The 15,275-nt window shown below is 36.7% G+C and overlaps 1 protein-coding gene across 1 annotated transcript in view; it reads right to left on the bottom strand.

Annotated features, from left to right (window-relative positions):
* CkIalpha (Casein kinase Ialpha) overlaps positions 1–15,275 on the bottom strand; it is a 72,497-nt gene that overhangs the window by 21,183 nt on the left and 36,039 nt on the right. The gene's annotated exons all lie outside the window — the stretch shown is intronic.

Here is a 15,275-nt window from a genome sequence, read left to right as displayed (position 1 = left end):
CTGCCAAATGAATCTTCATAGCGAGGTACAGGTCAGCACATGGCATCGCATCACTGCTGTTTTCTGGCTAATCGTGAGGATGAGTGATTAGGTGCATTTTGAACCTGGGAACTTAGGTGCAGAGACTGAAAATCAATCACTTAACATGCTCAGCCCACCAAAACAGTAAACTCTGGACATTCAGCTACATGGGAGCTCTTTCCTCTAAACATTAACAATGTACTTAGAGTGCGCGTCAAATCTCCTGCATATGGCGATAGCCAATAGCAGCGCACTGCAGCGGTGCCATGTCGAAATCTCGCACGGAAAAGAGACAGCGTGGTTGAGCGAAACGCCTTGTCACGGAGAGCACAGAACATTAGGTAATATAACATATATTAAACTTAATGGGAGAAAAGAACATGCCTGATTATGCCAGAGGGACTGCCAGAGAGGGGCTCCTCGTCACTCCAACAACTGCCGTCGTTGTCCTCAACGTCACTGTGTCGTCCTTCAAATGTATTATAATTGGGTCCAAAATTTCGTCCCGATCTATCTCCCTTACAAAATCGTTTTCCTGTAATTGTTGTGCATGTTTAACACAAGCGACCCATTGTTCTTGTGTTACATTGTCAAGTTATTCGTTAACAAGTTAACAACACATTTTAATGTGTGGTTCTGTTTTACCCATATCTCGTCAAGGTAAAAGATTGGTCTCGAATCACCAGATACTCGAATTTCGTGCATTGCACGAAGGAATTTTACCCTTGACGTAACAATGTCACTTCTCTCCATCAGAAATTTACGACCGTCGTTGGTTTTCCTGTACTTTAAGCCTAAGTGTTTCAATATTCTCAAGATGGAAGTTGTAGAGCCTTTGTAAGATATTTTGTCCCGTAAAGAGTACGTTATCTTTTTGGCAGTAGGAAATTCGCCACGATCGTAAAATTCAAAGACGGTTCTACGAACTACGTCTTTTTCAAAGTCATCTAGGTTTGTTGTTCTTTTCGGTACGTTAATGTGCTTTCTAGGTGATTGAAACATTGGAGCAGGCCCCGATCCACATTATTTTGCCCCCGAACATATCCGAGAAACGGTAGCTTGATTCACACCACACGCTTGAGCTGTTAGAGCCTGGCATTTCTTAAAGTCAATTTTACTTCTCTATTCTTCACTCGAACATTATTTTAAAAACAGGAACGAAGGAAGAGCAAAAAGGATACAATGCAAATACGTTTATAATAACATTGATTCTACAGAGGGAACGGTATAAGCTACAATCACGCTTGTTTTTCGTACATACTCGCAAATTCATTATCTTTCCATCTGTTGAACTACTGACACTTGAAATAATCTATTTATATCCGAGCACCAGGTACACGATTTTGTAGCGAGGTGAAACAGGTTCTGAACTAGGCAACGCCGCACGTCTGTGATTCGCTGGTGCTGTTCAGCAGTTCAAGGCCATATGCAGGAGATTTGACGCGCACTCTAGTAACACATTCCTGCCAGTAAATAAGCATGGTCGTTTTAAGATATGTGTACATGACTAAGGCAGTTTAGCTCTGCGGTGTCCATTTTGTTTTAGCATTTTCCTTCTCCGTGTTGATTGGTGAAGAAAAAGGGATGCACCACATGACTTTGGGAGTTAGGTCCGATGCAGTACCCGAGAGCATGTCCAGGGTACCAAATTACCGTGGGTTTCAGGAGACCCCAAAACGTTCGGATCCTTGGAGGAAGGATTGGGGAAGGGTCATCAGTAGGAGACAGCAGCAAGAACCCTCAGAGTTCAGGTTCCTATCCACCAGGTTGAAAAAGTTGATGAAAAACTGCCATTTGCAGACTACAGGGTGCCATTTTGAAAAACTCGAAAATTTAAATGATGGCAACATTTTTTTTAGGTAAGTTCGGATTCAGAAAATGGCTGGGCTGGACTTCAATATGTCTTATTATGTTTTAGCTGCAATATTTTTGCTCTGATCGAACGTTCATTTTTAAAACTCTCCTTTTAACATTTTTTACATGAAACTTCAATTGTTGTATGTTGACTACATTGTGGCAAACACATATTGTTTTATACATATTAACTGAACATTTTTCAAAGTTAGGTTTTACCAATTGAGGATTATTAGGAGCTTCAGTACATAAATTTCAAGCAAGAAAAAGTTTTGAAACATTCTTTTACCTCCAAAATTTTCCTCTGGTCAAATGTATTTGTATATTTCTTCCATTTTTGGCTAATTATAAAGAAGATGGTGAATGATGAGAAATGCTCACAAAAACACACAGGCCAGAATTCAAACCTTGAACCTACACTGGTGTGATCATGAGTTGACCACTGTGTGTATTCAGAGACCCATCAGGACAGTAACTGTGGTGAAATTAACAATAAAGACACTAGGGTCATTCCATACGTATCAGTGACCTTCATGGTATATATTTCACCCACGTTTGTGTGCGTGTATTGCGGAGGGGATCTCACTATGAAAAAAAAAATACAATTTTAGTTTCTTTGACCATCCACCGAGATTTGAATTTCAACAGTTGGAAAAATTGAGCAAAATTCCCTTATTAATGCTATTGCCTCAGCTCATGAAGCAGCTACAGCATAGGTTTGTAGTTTTTAAAAGCTAGTCTTTTGATGTGCAAGAAAGTCTTCTTTCAAACCTTTGGGACGCACGCCATTGTAAATTTTACAGCATTGTTCTTTTGTTAATAACAAAGGCATTTGTTATTGTTGCAACGTGGCACCCATGTCTATTCTTTGCTTTAACTCTCCTCCACCATTTCCATAAGTTCAAGTAACTCCCTTGAAGGTTTGTCAGTGGCAAATAAGGTTTCAAACAATGAATGTCAGTGAATGTTGAACTTTTTACAACACATGCCTTCTCGCGTAGTATTTTACTTTTGGTTGTCATACATTTTGCGAGTGATTTTGTTTTATTCAACATCACATGGATTAGATACAAGTGAAATAGAACGATTTCTTCAAGAACCATCAGGCGAGGAGAACGATGTAGGCATAATTAGTGACTTAGATGAAAGTGCCCTGAGTGAAGAAAATATTGAGCGTAACATTCTCAAGAAGCAGCATATCCAGCAACAAAACAGTCTTTTGTATTCTTGAAAAACCTTGTAGCCGATATAAAATAAAATATTAGAATTAGTGTTTAAGTCCACTTTATGCACACATAGGCTAATCGGGACTGAACCTATAGTTTAAGGAGGGATCAGTACCACTGTGTACTGTGCCACTAAAATTAATGAAATAATCTCATCCAACAAATAAATTAAAACAAGATAAATTAAACTTGTAAAAGCAGCTAATTTGCATATGTTGTAAAAAGTACAACCCGCGACTGCTCACGTCAGTGAAACAAGCGTGCATTCTGGAAGCTTAAGAAAGGAAATAGAATTGGGTACTGAATTTTCTACAGGATTACATGAGATGAAACATCCGAGTATGCTGGATCTTATAAGAGAATATGTTAAGAATAACTTAACATTTTGGAACACACAGGCATAATGCCATGCTTTTAATACAAAGCAAGAACCTGCTTACACCTAATCCTTCAGTAAGTATGGAGACTGTGCTCGCATTTTGATGATGAATCTTTAAAGTCCGGAGCCTCGCACACCTGTATTCTTGTTGATTTTGTTTTCTTTCTTAAAGACAGTGCTTCTAGCAGAGGTAAAATTTATACATTAAGCCTCCCAATAATTAGTGTTAAAGGAAGAAAAGAAAATGGAATTTTTAATTTTGATTGGCATTCGGCCCCTATGCCCCCTCAATAGACCTAAGTGAATAAAAATAAAAAATGTAGTGGCGGTACATTCCTACAACCATGAAAAGTTTTGTTGAAATCAGACTGATACTTCTTGGATAATGTCCGGAATTTCGCTTCTAACGTCGGGCTTATGAATGCTGGATGGACAAAATTTTGAGGGATGCACAACAAAAGATCACTCTATGAGGATATGTAATGCACATACCGCAACTTTGAAAAAAAAAAAAATTATGGCATGCCGAAAATTTTCAGTAATTACGAACTTCAGATTCTTGGTTTTTCCCTGGACCCTTAATTGTCAGTTGCTACTTAAAATGTTGCTCTTTACTAATTCCTTACTTACAGAATTCAAATTTTTAAAAAACATGCAGTAGTTTATAAATCTATCCCATAATAATACAGGGATAACAAAGGGAAAATAGGGTTTTTTCAAACTTCGCTTGTTAATAATAGCAACAATGGACATATTGTTTTGCAATTTGAGTATGTCATAGGTTCATATGTATACTCAAGATTAAAAAACAAAGAACTGAAAAATCATTTGTAGTTTTCAAGAAATGGGACATTAATTGCTGCCGGTCAAAATATGACTCATCCGTCCTCAATGGATACGCAGGTGCGGTTCCCAGATCGACCATCAGGATGTTCAAGGTTAAACAGGGCCACATTCTCAGGATTTGAGCAGGTGCTAATACGCACATACCCACACAAAATGTTGATATATTTATGGAAGTTGTTATATCGGAAACTACGATGGTGAGAACTAATCTGCTACCATTCGAGTGCATTTTCAGGAGAACCTGTTCATTTCTTTATTAAACGGGCCTCCCTGATGGTATGGTAACATTGTTGCCTTATAATCAAGGGGTCCCAGGTTCAATACCCCGTGGAGGCACATGGCACACTGGTTCAGATCTGTGTCGCAGTAACAGGATTCCACTTTAAACTGTAGGTCCAGTCCCAATTAGCCTTTAAGTGCATAAAGTGGACTTAAAAACAACAAATAAATTTCTTTATTAAACGAGACCCATTGAGTCCTTGAAATTAGATGATAAATTTTTGTCTGACAGGGCAGTTGTGGAAGGACACTGATAGAGGAGATTCATCTCGAAAATATTTACATGGATATAATGCCCCATGCCCCCTTAATAAATCCACTGTAACTTCTTCAGCTAATCTGAGAGGTGACAGAATGTCATTCAAGCAACTTGATCTTAGAAATCACAAGAAAGTTTGCCTGCCTGCACTTACTTCCTACCACAAAATGCCATTTTGTGGGAACTAAGAGTAGTTCATCTGAGTTCTCGATCATTGTAAAAGAGGATAAACATTTAGGTTGGCTTTCTGAGAGGAATATTCATGTAAAATGGTAAAGTAACTGTGTTGTCTGTTGTTCAACCACCACGTAGAACTCCATTGGAGGCATTTATAGTGTCTGAAATAATCTCCGAATCTCGTAAACTTTTTAATTACAATTCTGTCAGATTTTCTTTTGGTTGTCTACCTCAATTCCATTTGAAAAGCAGGACTGCTACACGCAAGTTTCCAAGCCGACAAGGTTTAGATTCACAGGCTGTTATATCTCCAGCAGGATTTCTTTCTGGAAATGTCTGCGTAAGTGGTTCTAGGTTTCACCCAGCTTCTCATCAATGGCTATCTATATGGCCAGTCATATTAAGCACCACCATCTCTGTAAAAACTGAAAAATGCATGGAAACCTACTGCTGTGTTTTAAGTCGTTCGCTGGCTTAACTGCTTGGCTGCGAGAGGTTGTATTTATACGAGGGTCACTATTTATATTTTGAGCCTAACAATGAAAAAACAGGAATTTGGCATTGAAAACTGCTTTATTGTTTTTCGAAGTATTCTCCTTTATGGTCAATACACTTTTGCATTCGTTCGAACCATTTGTCAAAGCAGTTTTTCCAATCTTCTTGAGACACCTCCATAATATGGTTTTTGAATGCATCAACGGCATATTCAGCCGACGAAAATCGTTGTCCACGCAATTTATTCTTGACATTCGGGAACAAGAAGAAGTCATTGGGTGCCAAATCAGGACTGTACGGCAGATGACCCATCAATTCTATTTTTTGACTGTTCATGAAGTCGGTTGTTAGACGAGATGCGCGACAGCTGGCATTGTCTTGATGAAGAATGACCCGACAGCGTTTGTTTGTTTTCCGTATTTGACCGAAGACCTCTGGCAAACAAATTGTTGTGTACCATTCAGAGTTGACCGTTCTACGTTCCTCTAAAGGCACAGTTGCCACATGACCAGTTTTCCCGAAAAAACAGGCAACCATTTGTTTCCATGTGCTTCGAGCGCGAACAACTTTTGTTGGATTGGGTTCATCTTGAAACACCCATACAGTCGACTGCTGTTTACGTTCTGGCTCGTATGCATATATCCATGATTCGTCACCTGTTACAATCTTATATAAGTCTTTTGCAGCACCACGATTGTATTTATTGAGCATTTGTTTGCACCAATTGACGCGAGCGTCTTTTTGAGTTTTTGTCAAATTGTGTGGGATCCAACGAGAACATACCTTTCTCGCAGCTAAATGATCATGTAATATTTTATATATGCTGGTGGAACTAATGCCTATGGTTGCCTCAATCTCACAGTATGTCACATGACGATCTTGCAGTATTAGGTTTTGCACAGCATCAATGCTTTCTTGAACAACAACTGATTTTGGACGACCTTGGCGAATCTCGTCGGAGAACGAATGGCGGCCACGATTAAATTTGTTACACCAGAGTTTCACAGTGGCAAAGGATGGGGCTTCATCGCCAAATGTGGAAGTAAGTTGATAGATGCACTCTTGTCTTGATAATCCAAGTCGAAAATCGTAAAAAATCATCGCACGAAAATGTTCACGAGTTAATTCCATTTTATTGTTGTCGCGCAATCTCCAAGGCAACATAAACGACACAAATGAAGCTATTGACAAAACATTTGAAGTACGATATGGTCAATAATGCCAGACGATTCCGTGCAAACGTCAAATCGCGCCTAACTTCAATCAGTGTTGCCAAGGCTCAAAATATAAATAGTGAACCTCGTATGTGAGGAGGCAGAATAATTAATGCTCTTGGCCCTTACCAATATTTTTTTAGGATTCACATAAGGAGGGGGAAGTTCATGCCAGAGACGTAAGGAGGGGAAGTTCATGCCAGAGCCGGATTAAAACGTAATTAAACACTGGTTATAGAAGGGCCAGTTGTCATCACTGTACGTGTTGATGTTCTCGCGGTGCTGGTCCACGGAGTGCATCTAAGTTGGGCTTCAGACTCTCTCGGCCACTAGCTTCTGATTCCCCTGGTGACCTCCCCACCAGGGAGTTGCCTGGTGTTTGCTGATGTAGGATTTGATGCCGGCTCATGAAACTACCTCCACACACTGAATGTGCTTTCACAGCACTTGTAGTGATTAACTTGATTTATAAGTGTGTGTATGGATGTGCAATATTTATGGGCGAAGCAGAATATAAGACCGACAGTGACCACATGTTGTAAAAGGGCAAATTGGGCCAAAAATTTCACCTCAACTTCTGTCTAGAATCTGTTCTAGAACAGGAGTTTGCAAAGGAGAGGATTTCTTTTTATTTCTCTGCATGTTTCTATACTTTCATACCTATTATTACTGATTTAAGTAACCGATCAGATCAGCCACACTTTTTCAGTTCTTTCATGATTAGTGTGTGTTCAGAATCTACAAGATGTAATTTTTTTTAGTTTTTATAACACATACATTTTATAATACCAAGCAAGGTAAACACTGTTCATTAGCATGTTATGAGAACAAGGTAGAAACTGCCAACTGAAAAGAGCCTTCTTAAGCTTGCATGAATCTGCATGAACACAAATTTCAATGGGGCATTCCAGCGTTATGTGTGTGACATTTTACACACCAAGTTTAAGGTTCTGGACATGAGATTGGATTAAAATATTCATAATGAACTGATTTCATAGAATTATGAAGTAGTGTGTGGTGTGTGCTAACAAATGGAAAACAACGTGAAGGCATGAAAAGCATTAACAAAAGTGTGTTACGTGCACGACACTTTGAGCAAATTGTATGCATTCACAAACATCCGAATCTTAATGCAATTAAAAACAATAACTTTCATATTAATTCATTTTGTTATTAACATGGAATAGGACCACTTTTCGTGGAATGGCCCGAATGAGCTTTCTCATCAGCAATCTTCTCTAACTTGAACATTGGTCATAAATATATGCATTGAACACAAACAACTTACCATTACCTTTAGGGCTGAGCTGATCCTGATGTATTGGTATCGTAAAGTATTGGTTGGAATTTATATACCGATACCGACCATTACTTTGGCTACATTTTGGGCTCCGCAAAAATGCCTCTCGACACTTTTGCAGAGTCTATTATCCTGGAAATTATGCAAAATTGAAGTTGCTCGTTATTTTGCATCATTTCTTTTGTTTGAAAAAAATAATTTTGTGATGATATATCAGTAATTTTAGTATATTTTAAAGCAAAAATCTTGGTCATATAATAAGAGTGAAATACTTTCACACTATTGTAAATAAATATTGTGAATAACTATAAATTATTACAATTTGCAAGTCTTGGTGGTAATCGGTTCAAAGTGGTATTGGCTCAGCCCTAATAGATAAATTCCGAAACACATTTCAAGAGGTAAGGCACCAGTTGAGAGTTTAAGCTTCGTTCTCACGGTTTAGTAGTTTACCTGGATAGATGATTGCAAGGATGGAAGACTTAAATGTTGTCTAAACATGAGAGACTTTTGGAGAGTCCTCCATGTTTCAGTTTACGCAGGTTGCTATCAATTCGATACATGAGCAAAAGAAAAATCCCATATGGAAACATCACCATAAATTTCACTGGTAAAATGGTCAGCTTGGAGCTCTTTGTGCTTTTGCAAGAACTCAAAACAGAAAACCATGCAAGATTATTTTCTTCCCAGTTCTTGTTCTAGGCTGGATATCTGGAATATGAAATCAATATTTGTCTCATGTCTGTACCATTCCTAGCAACATGTGTGGAAACAGCTGCAGGACAGGATTCAAATAAGAGGCAAATGTATTTTGAGACGCTACCTCTTTTTTAGTCAAGTTAAATATAAAAGTTGAAATATACTAATTTCTTTCATTAGGTCGTCGTTTAAAATCACAATCCCCTAGCAATATTCATGCCTGAAAGTGGTGATCCAATTTTATTATTTCATTCTATGTTCAAAAAGCAAGTGCTAACACCCGAGAATATTTTGAAAATGAGAGTTTTTAGAATTCTCCAACTGACAATTTTTGAAAACGTACAAGAAAATCAATTTCTAAAGAAGGTTTGTTCAACAAGATTGAAAAAGAGAACAACCATGAGTGTATCTACTACGGATGTGCCGAAGCCAATTACAGATGTATGAAAATCGGCCAAAATTGACACATCGGTATCGGCAAAAATCCGATATTTAAACCGGTACTTGAAAAGCAAAATTAACGAAATTGAAATAAACAACAAAAATAAAAATATCAGAGATTTATATAAAGGTGTAAATGAATTTAGAAAGGGGTGGCAACCTAAAGTAAACTTGATAAAAGATAAAGACGGTGATTTTCTAGCTGACCCAAGCGATATTCTAAATAGATGGAAGAACTACTTTAATGACCTTTTAAATGTCCATGTAGGAGATAAATCAGAAGTAAATGAAGTACACACAGCAGAACCTTTAGTTCCAGAACCTAACTTGACTGAAGTTAAAGATGCTATTAAAAGGCTAAAGAATAACAAAGCACCTGGCATTGATTTAATACCAGCTGAGTTAATTAAATATGGTGGAAATTCATTAATATGTCAAATTCATAAATTAATTTGTTTAATATGGAATAAAGAAGAAATCCCTCAACAGTGGAAAGAATCCATAATTGTTCCTGTGTTTAAAAAAGGTGATAAAATGAACTGCAGTAATTACCGTGGAATTTCTCTACTCTCAACAACATACAAAATATTGTCTAACATTCTTTTAACAAGACTAACCCCATATGCTAATGAAATTATAGGTGATTATCAATGTGGATTTAAACGTAACAGATCAACTACAGATCAAATTTTTCACATCAGACAGACACTTGAAAAAAAGTGGGAATATAATCAAAATGTCTATCAGCTATTCATTGATTTCAAAAAAGCATATGATTCGGTCAAAAGAGATAAATTATATAATATATTAGTAGAGTTTGGAATACCTAAGAAGCTTGTTAGTATGATAAAAATATGCACCAGTGAAACAGAAAGTAAAATTCGTGTGGGTAATAATGTGTCTGACAAATTTACAATTCATGATGGGTTAAAACAAGGAGATGCATTATCTCCATTGCTCTTTAATTTTGCCTTAGAATATGCTGTAAGGAAGGTAAGAGAAACTAAAGAAGGACTAAAATTAAATGGTGTGACTCAGTTGTTAGCATATGCAGATGATGTAGACTTACTGGGGGATGATGTGAATACAATTAAGAATAATGCTAAAATATTTTTCAAAACTGCTAAAGAGATAGGTTTGGAAGTTAACAAAGAGAAAACTAAATATATGCTTACAGGGCGAAACCAAGTGTTAGGTAATAATCAAAATCTAATTATTGATAACAACTCGTTTGAACCAGTTTCCAAATTCAAATACTTAGGAGTAATATTAACAAATGAAAATTCTATTAAAGAGGAAATAAAAAGTAGGCTCAATTCAGGAAATGCATGTTACTTCTCTCTTCATAAACTTTTATGTTCTCGTTTAATATCTAAGAAACTAAAAGTTAAAATATACAAAACAGTAATTTTGACTGTAGTATTATATGGGTGTGAAACTTGGTCCCTTACATTGAAAGAGGAACATAAATTGAGAGTATTTGAAAATAAGATCCTTAGGAAAATCTTTGGACCTAAAAGGGATGAGGAGACAGGTGAGTGGAGAAGGTTACATAATTTAGAACTACATAATTTGTATTCATGTCCAGATATTATTAGAATAATTAAATCAAGAAGACTTAGGTGGGCAGGCCATGTGGCACGAATGGGAGAGGAAAGAGGAGTTTACAGGATTCTTGTTGGGAAACCAGATGGTAAGAGACCTGTAGGAAGGCCAAGACGAAGATGGAGGGACAACGTTGAGATGGACCTAAAGGAAATCGGTAGGGATGGGAAAGAGTATATAGATCTTGCTCAAGATAGGGACAGATGGAAGGCCTGTGTTGCTGCAGCCATGAACCTTCGGGTTTAAGAAGGCTAGAGAGTTAAACCGGTACAGATTATACTAGAGTTTTACCTTCTAATAAGTTTTATATTCTAGTTTTGTAAGATTTATTGAAAATTTGGTTATGATTCGTCATTATTGTAGAGTTTTTGTAATAAAATTATTGCAAACTCTCATTCAGAGGATCAACCTAACTATAAATTGGAAATAAAACAGTACATTGCTGAACCAGGATCTGCTGTTGTATTGGAAATTCAAAAATGAATATTCAAACCTGAAGCAAGTCCTGAGAAAATACTTGGGCATACCTGCTGCATAAGTATTCAGTGATTGAGTGTTCAATGTTGCTGAACAGATTTGAGATAAGAGAAGAAGTAGGTTACTTCCTGAAGTGCTTCCAAATATCGTGTTTCTGAAGTTGAATCTGGCAGAACAGGAATTCATTTTGCATTTTAAAGAACTGCTTGTGCACTAATCTTTAATCTCTTGAGAATCCATGTTTTTCTTAGAGGTTCACATAACATTTTGTAGATGCAAATGTAGATTCACGGATATGTATATACATATGATATGCAATAGAAATGTACATAGCAAATTTATTTTTGTCATGCTGAAAATAACATCCCATTTCTGTTTAATAATCTTATGTATCGGAATCGGTTAAATATCGGTATCGGTTACAAAAATTATCGGTGAGTACATCGGCATCGGTAAATTTTCAGTTTCGTCACATCCCTAGTATCTACTTTTGGAAAGATGGTGATCACAAATTCATCAGATCAGCGATTTGGAGTCAATTTACCAATGGATGATTGAAAAATTTAAATCTGATTTTGGGACACTTGCATTGATTTTTCATGTTTAAGGAACCCTATCATGTTATATATCGTTGTAAAGCTTAACTCCTGCAGTTTCTGAATATGGAAACAGTATTCAATTCAAGATAACAACACTACTGTGAAATGTGGTTGAAATAAGTTCATCACAAAATGTAGGAACGTTCTGATTTCTATGATACTTTGGGTGAAAGAAAACATAAGGAAAAAGATGATAAAATTAAAATGTATTACTGGCCAAATAATATGACATACATGGAGTATGTAAATTCCTTAATGGAAGAAATCTCGTGCTGCTAACTGCAATTTGGAAGGTCCTGAATAAATGTTACATTAGTCACGGAAAGAAAAAATATATATTATGAAGTTCTTTTAGAGAAAGTAAAGAAGGAATGAGCAAAACCACGTATAAAAGTTTGAAAGCCATTTCACACGATTTTTCATTTTGTAATGTAATGTTCTGCGACACCAAGAAAAGCAGTGCAACTCTGGCGGAATTCGAGCATGCAACTTTCGTCACATGGGATGCATATCAGCAGTATTTGTTGGACGAGAAATAATAGTAACTTCCTGGGCACTGCAAATCCATGACTTAATTTTGATCTCGCTTTCTACTATCACAGAATAAATAAGCTGGTTCAAGAGTGAAAGCTTTGGGATGCTAAACACAGTGGAGAGAGAAGGGAGAGGTGGCATGGGTTGGAGACTTATTGTTTACATAAGAGGATATTTTGCTCTTGGTTCGCATAGCAACAGCTTTACGACCTACAACTAAGAAAGCCATTTCTTGAAAATGGATTGTACTGTGTATTATATACAATTTTTTGTCACTTTAACCCACCAAAAACCAGGGTGCGCATTATACACGTGTAAATACGGTATATACTAAAATATCCGTGTCATAACATTAAGGCCAAGATATGTTTAGTCTCTATTGCATTCACATGGAATGGCCAACTAGTACATAAAAAGTGGAACCTTGGAAGAAGTCTCTTTGGGTTATATGAAAATAACTTATAATGGGTAAGGATTTTGTTTTGCAATTTGGATCCTTATTGAGTATGTACACAATTTCATATAAACTTGCATCCTTTCAGTAAATTACATTAGTCAACTATTGTTGTGTGATGATGGGGCAGTGGTGAAGGATATATGCATTTGTATAATGGCTGTTTTTCTACCTCTTGCAGTTAATCACACCAATAAGACTGACTGAATATTTGACGAAAGAACACAATGAAATAGTCATACCCTGCCTGGGACTCAAACCCTTTATTCTCCACCATTAAACATTGAAGAGAAGGAAATTAATGTTGTTAATGTTCTTAAACCATTGAACAAGCTTTTTAATACAACAGTATTCATAGAAAAATTTGTTTCAATTCCACTTTATACTCAGATAGCCTAATTTGGACTGGACCTACAGTTTAAAGTGGGATCCACATCACCGTGCAATGGACCAACCACATCTCCCGACCCGTATGGGGTAATAGTGTTATTATTAGGATACATGTGAAATCTAACATCAATTTCTGTATACTACACTATGCGAGAAGCAACTGGTAATGCATATTATGTACATAAGTCCTGTTCTAGGATAAAACAAAAGTTGAAGATGAGTAATGCAGAGATGCCTACCAGTAACTTAATATATTGGAAGAATACGCTCATTACTTTGTTACCGGACCTCTCATTAAGAAAGAAAATGGCCGTGCGGTCTAAGGCATCATGCTTTGGGCTCCGGCTACAGGATGCGTGCAGATTGGAGTCTCCTGGGGGAAGCATAACAACTTTTCTCCAGAGATTTCGGCTTGTGTATGGGACCATGGCCACCAACCATCGTGAGGAAATCGGGGAGCTACGAATGAGGAACGAGCGTAACATGGTCACAGAAACCTACGACGACGACAACTGGGGGTTCGTCATGCTGACCACATGTCAGCCCATAACTGGTTGAATATCTCCTACCTCGGGAGAATGAGTGAGTAGAAACGGGTGGGAGTGAGCGTGGAGATCCGGGCCCTCAATGGGCTTATGTTGTCAAGAGAAAAAAAAAATCATGAAAACTTAATTAGCTGAATGTAATACTTATGTACAATACTACTAGTACTACTACTTGCATTATGCAATTCAAGGGTCGCACACTTTTCACTTGATGGAACCCAAAGGTAGGTACTGTACATTTTGATAGGTAGAATGTGTTTTTTTTACATCATACTGTGGTATGAAATAATGGAAAATTTAAGGCAAAATCCAACCTAAAGTAGGAACATTAAAAAGAGTAACCTCTACCCATTCCAATATTGTTATCTAAGCTGAAGAAATTCATTAAAACATGCACTTGCTTTGTTTACAGGAAATGTTAGCTTACATATGAAATGGTTCCAAATATAGTATGTAGAGGCATGCATATTTAGATTTTGACGAAAACACGAAATATGAAATAACATGCTGTAATTATTTTTCATGTTTCTGAAAGGCATGAGATGCAGTTTCCCTGACCTGTTTTATCACGAAATGAAGTAAAAAATGCGAAATGGACTCAAATGGAAAATTGACAGTTTATTTACCAACACAACATCCTGTGACTTATGCAATTCTGTGAATATTTGGACCCCTTTATACAGGAATAAACTTAATACTCTGGTAACTACATAAATGTGCTATTAGATGGGATATGTTTGTGTAATAAGTGCAGTTTTTAAATCAAATTTACGATTATATTCACAAATTTAAAACCACTCTCGATCAGATTTTTCACCGCTATAACACCAAAATTTTATGTTATTTGCCGCTTTTGAACCTGAAATCGACTGTTTTTGTATCGAAATTTTGCTTTTTTATTTACCAAAAATAAGTTCTGATTCACTCTCTCATATCACGATGATGCCATTTTCTTCACTCGAAGATGCCAACTTAAAAATCGAAGCTTGGGCAATTCTCTGCACGAGCTGGTTTTATAAATAATGATTGAATCTACCACCTCGCAATTGTGCATTGTCTGCATACCAATTGATAAATTATCCAGCTAGTAGTGTTGTAATACTGTAAATCCTTAATTTGATATATGCATAAGTTCATAAGAGCTACACTTACACAGCTATGGAAATTCAAAACGTGGACATAGTATCATAAACACTGGTTCATAGATTGTGGGGATAAACAATACACAGTATCACAGGGGAAATATGTACATAAGGAAATCATAGTCATGCGTATAGAATTATATAGAAATAGCACTTATTCACAAACAAGGTTCTACTGCAAATAACTCTCACAAAATGCTGGTAATAGCAACGATCAGCTAACGTCATAGAATTAGCTGAGGTCCATAATACTTGGCTACGAAAAAAATATATAGCATTTTACTGACAAACAAACCAAATATAAAATAAACCTAATTGTTTCTGTACACTACAAATTAC

The sequence above is a fragment of the Lepisma saccharinum genome, chromosome 29, assembly GCF_977018435.1.
Source record: "Lepisma saccharinum chromosome 29, izLepSacc3.1, whole genome shotgun sequence".
In the NCBI taxonomy this organism is placed as follows: Eukaryota; Metazoa; Arthropoda; class Insecta; order Zygentoma; family Lepismatidae; genus Lepisma; species Lepisma saccharinum.
Note: the sequence above shows the minus strand (reverse complement) of the source record. Positions and strands in the feature narration are given on the sequence as shown.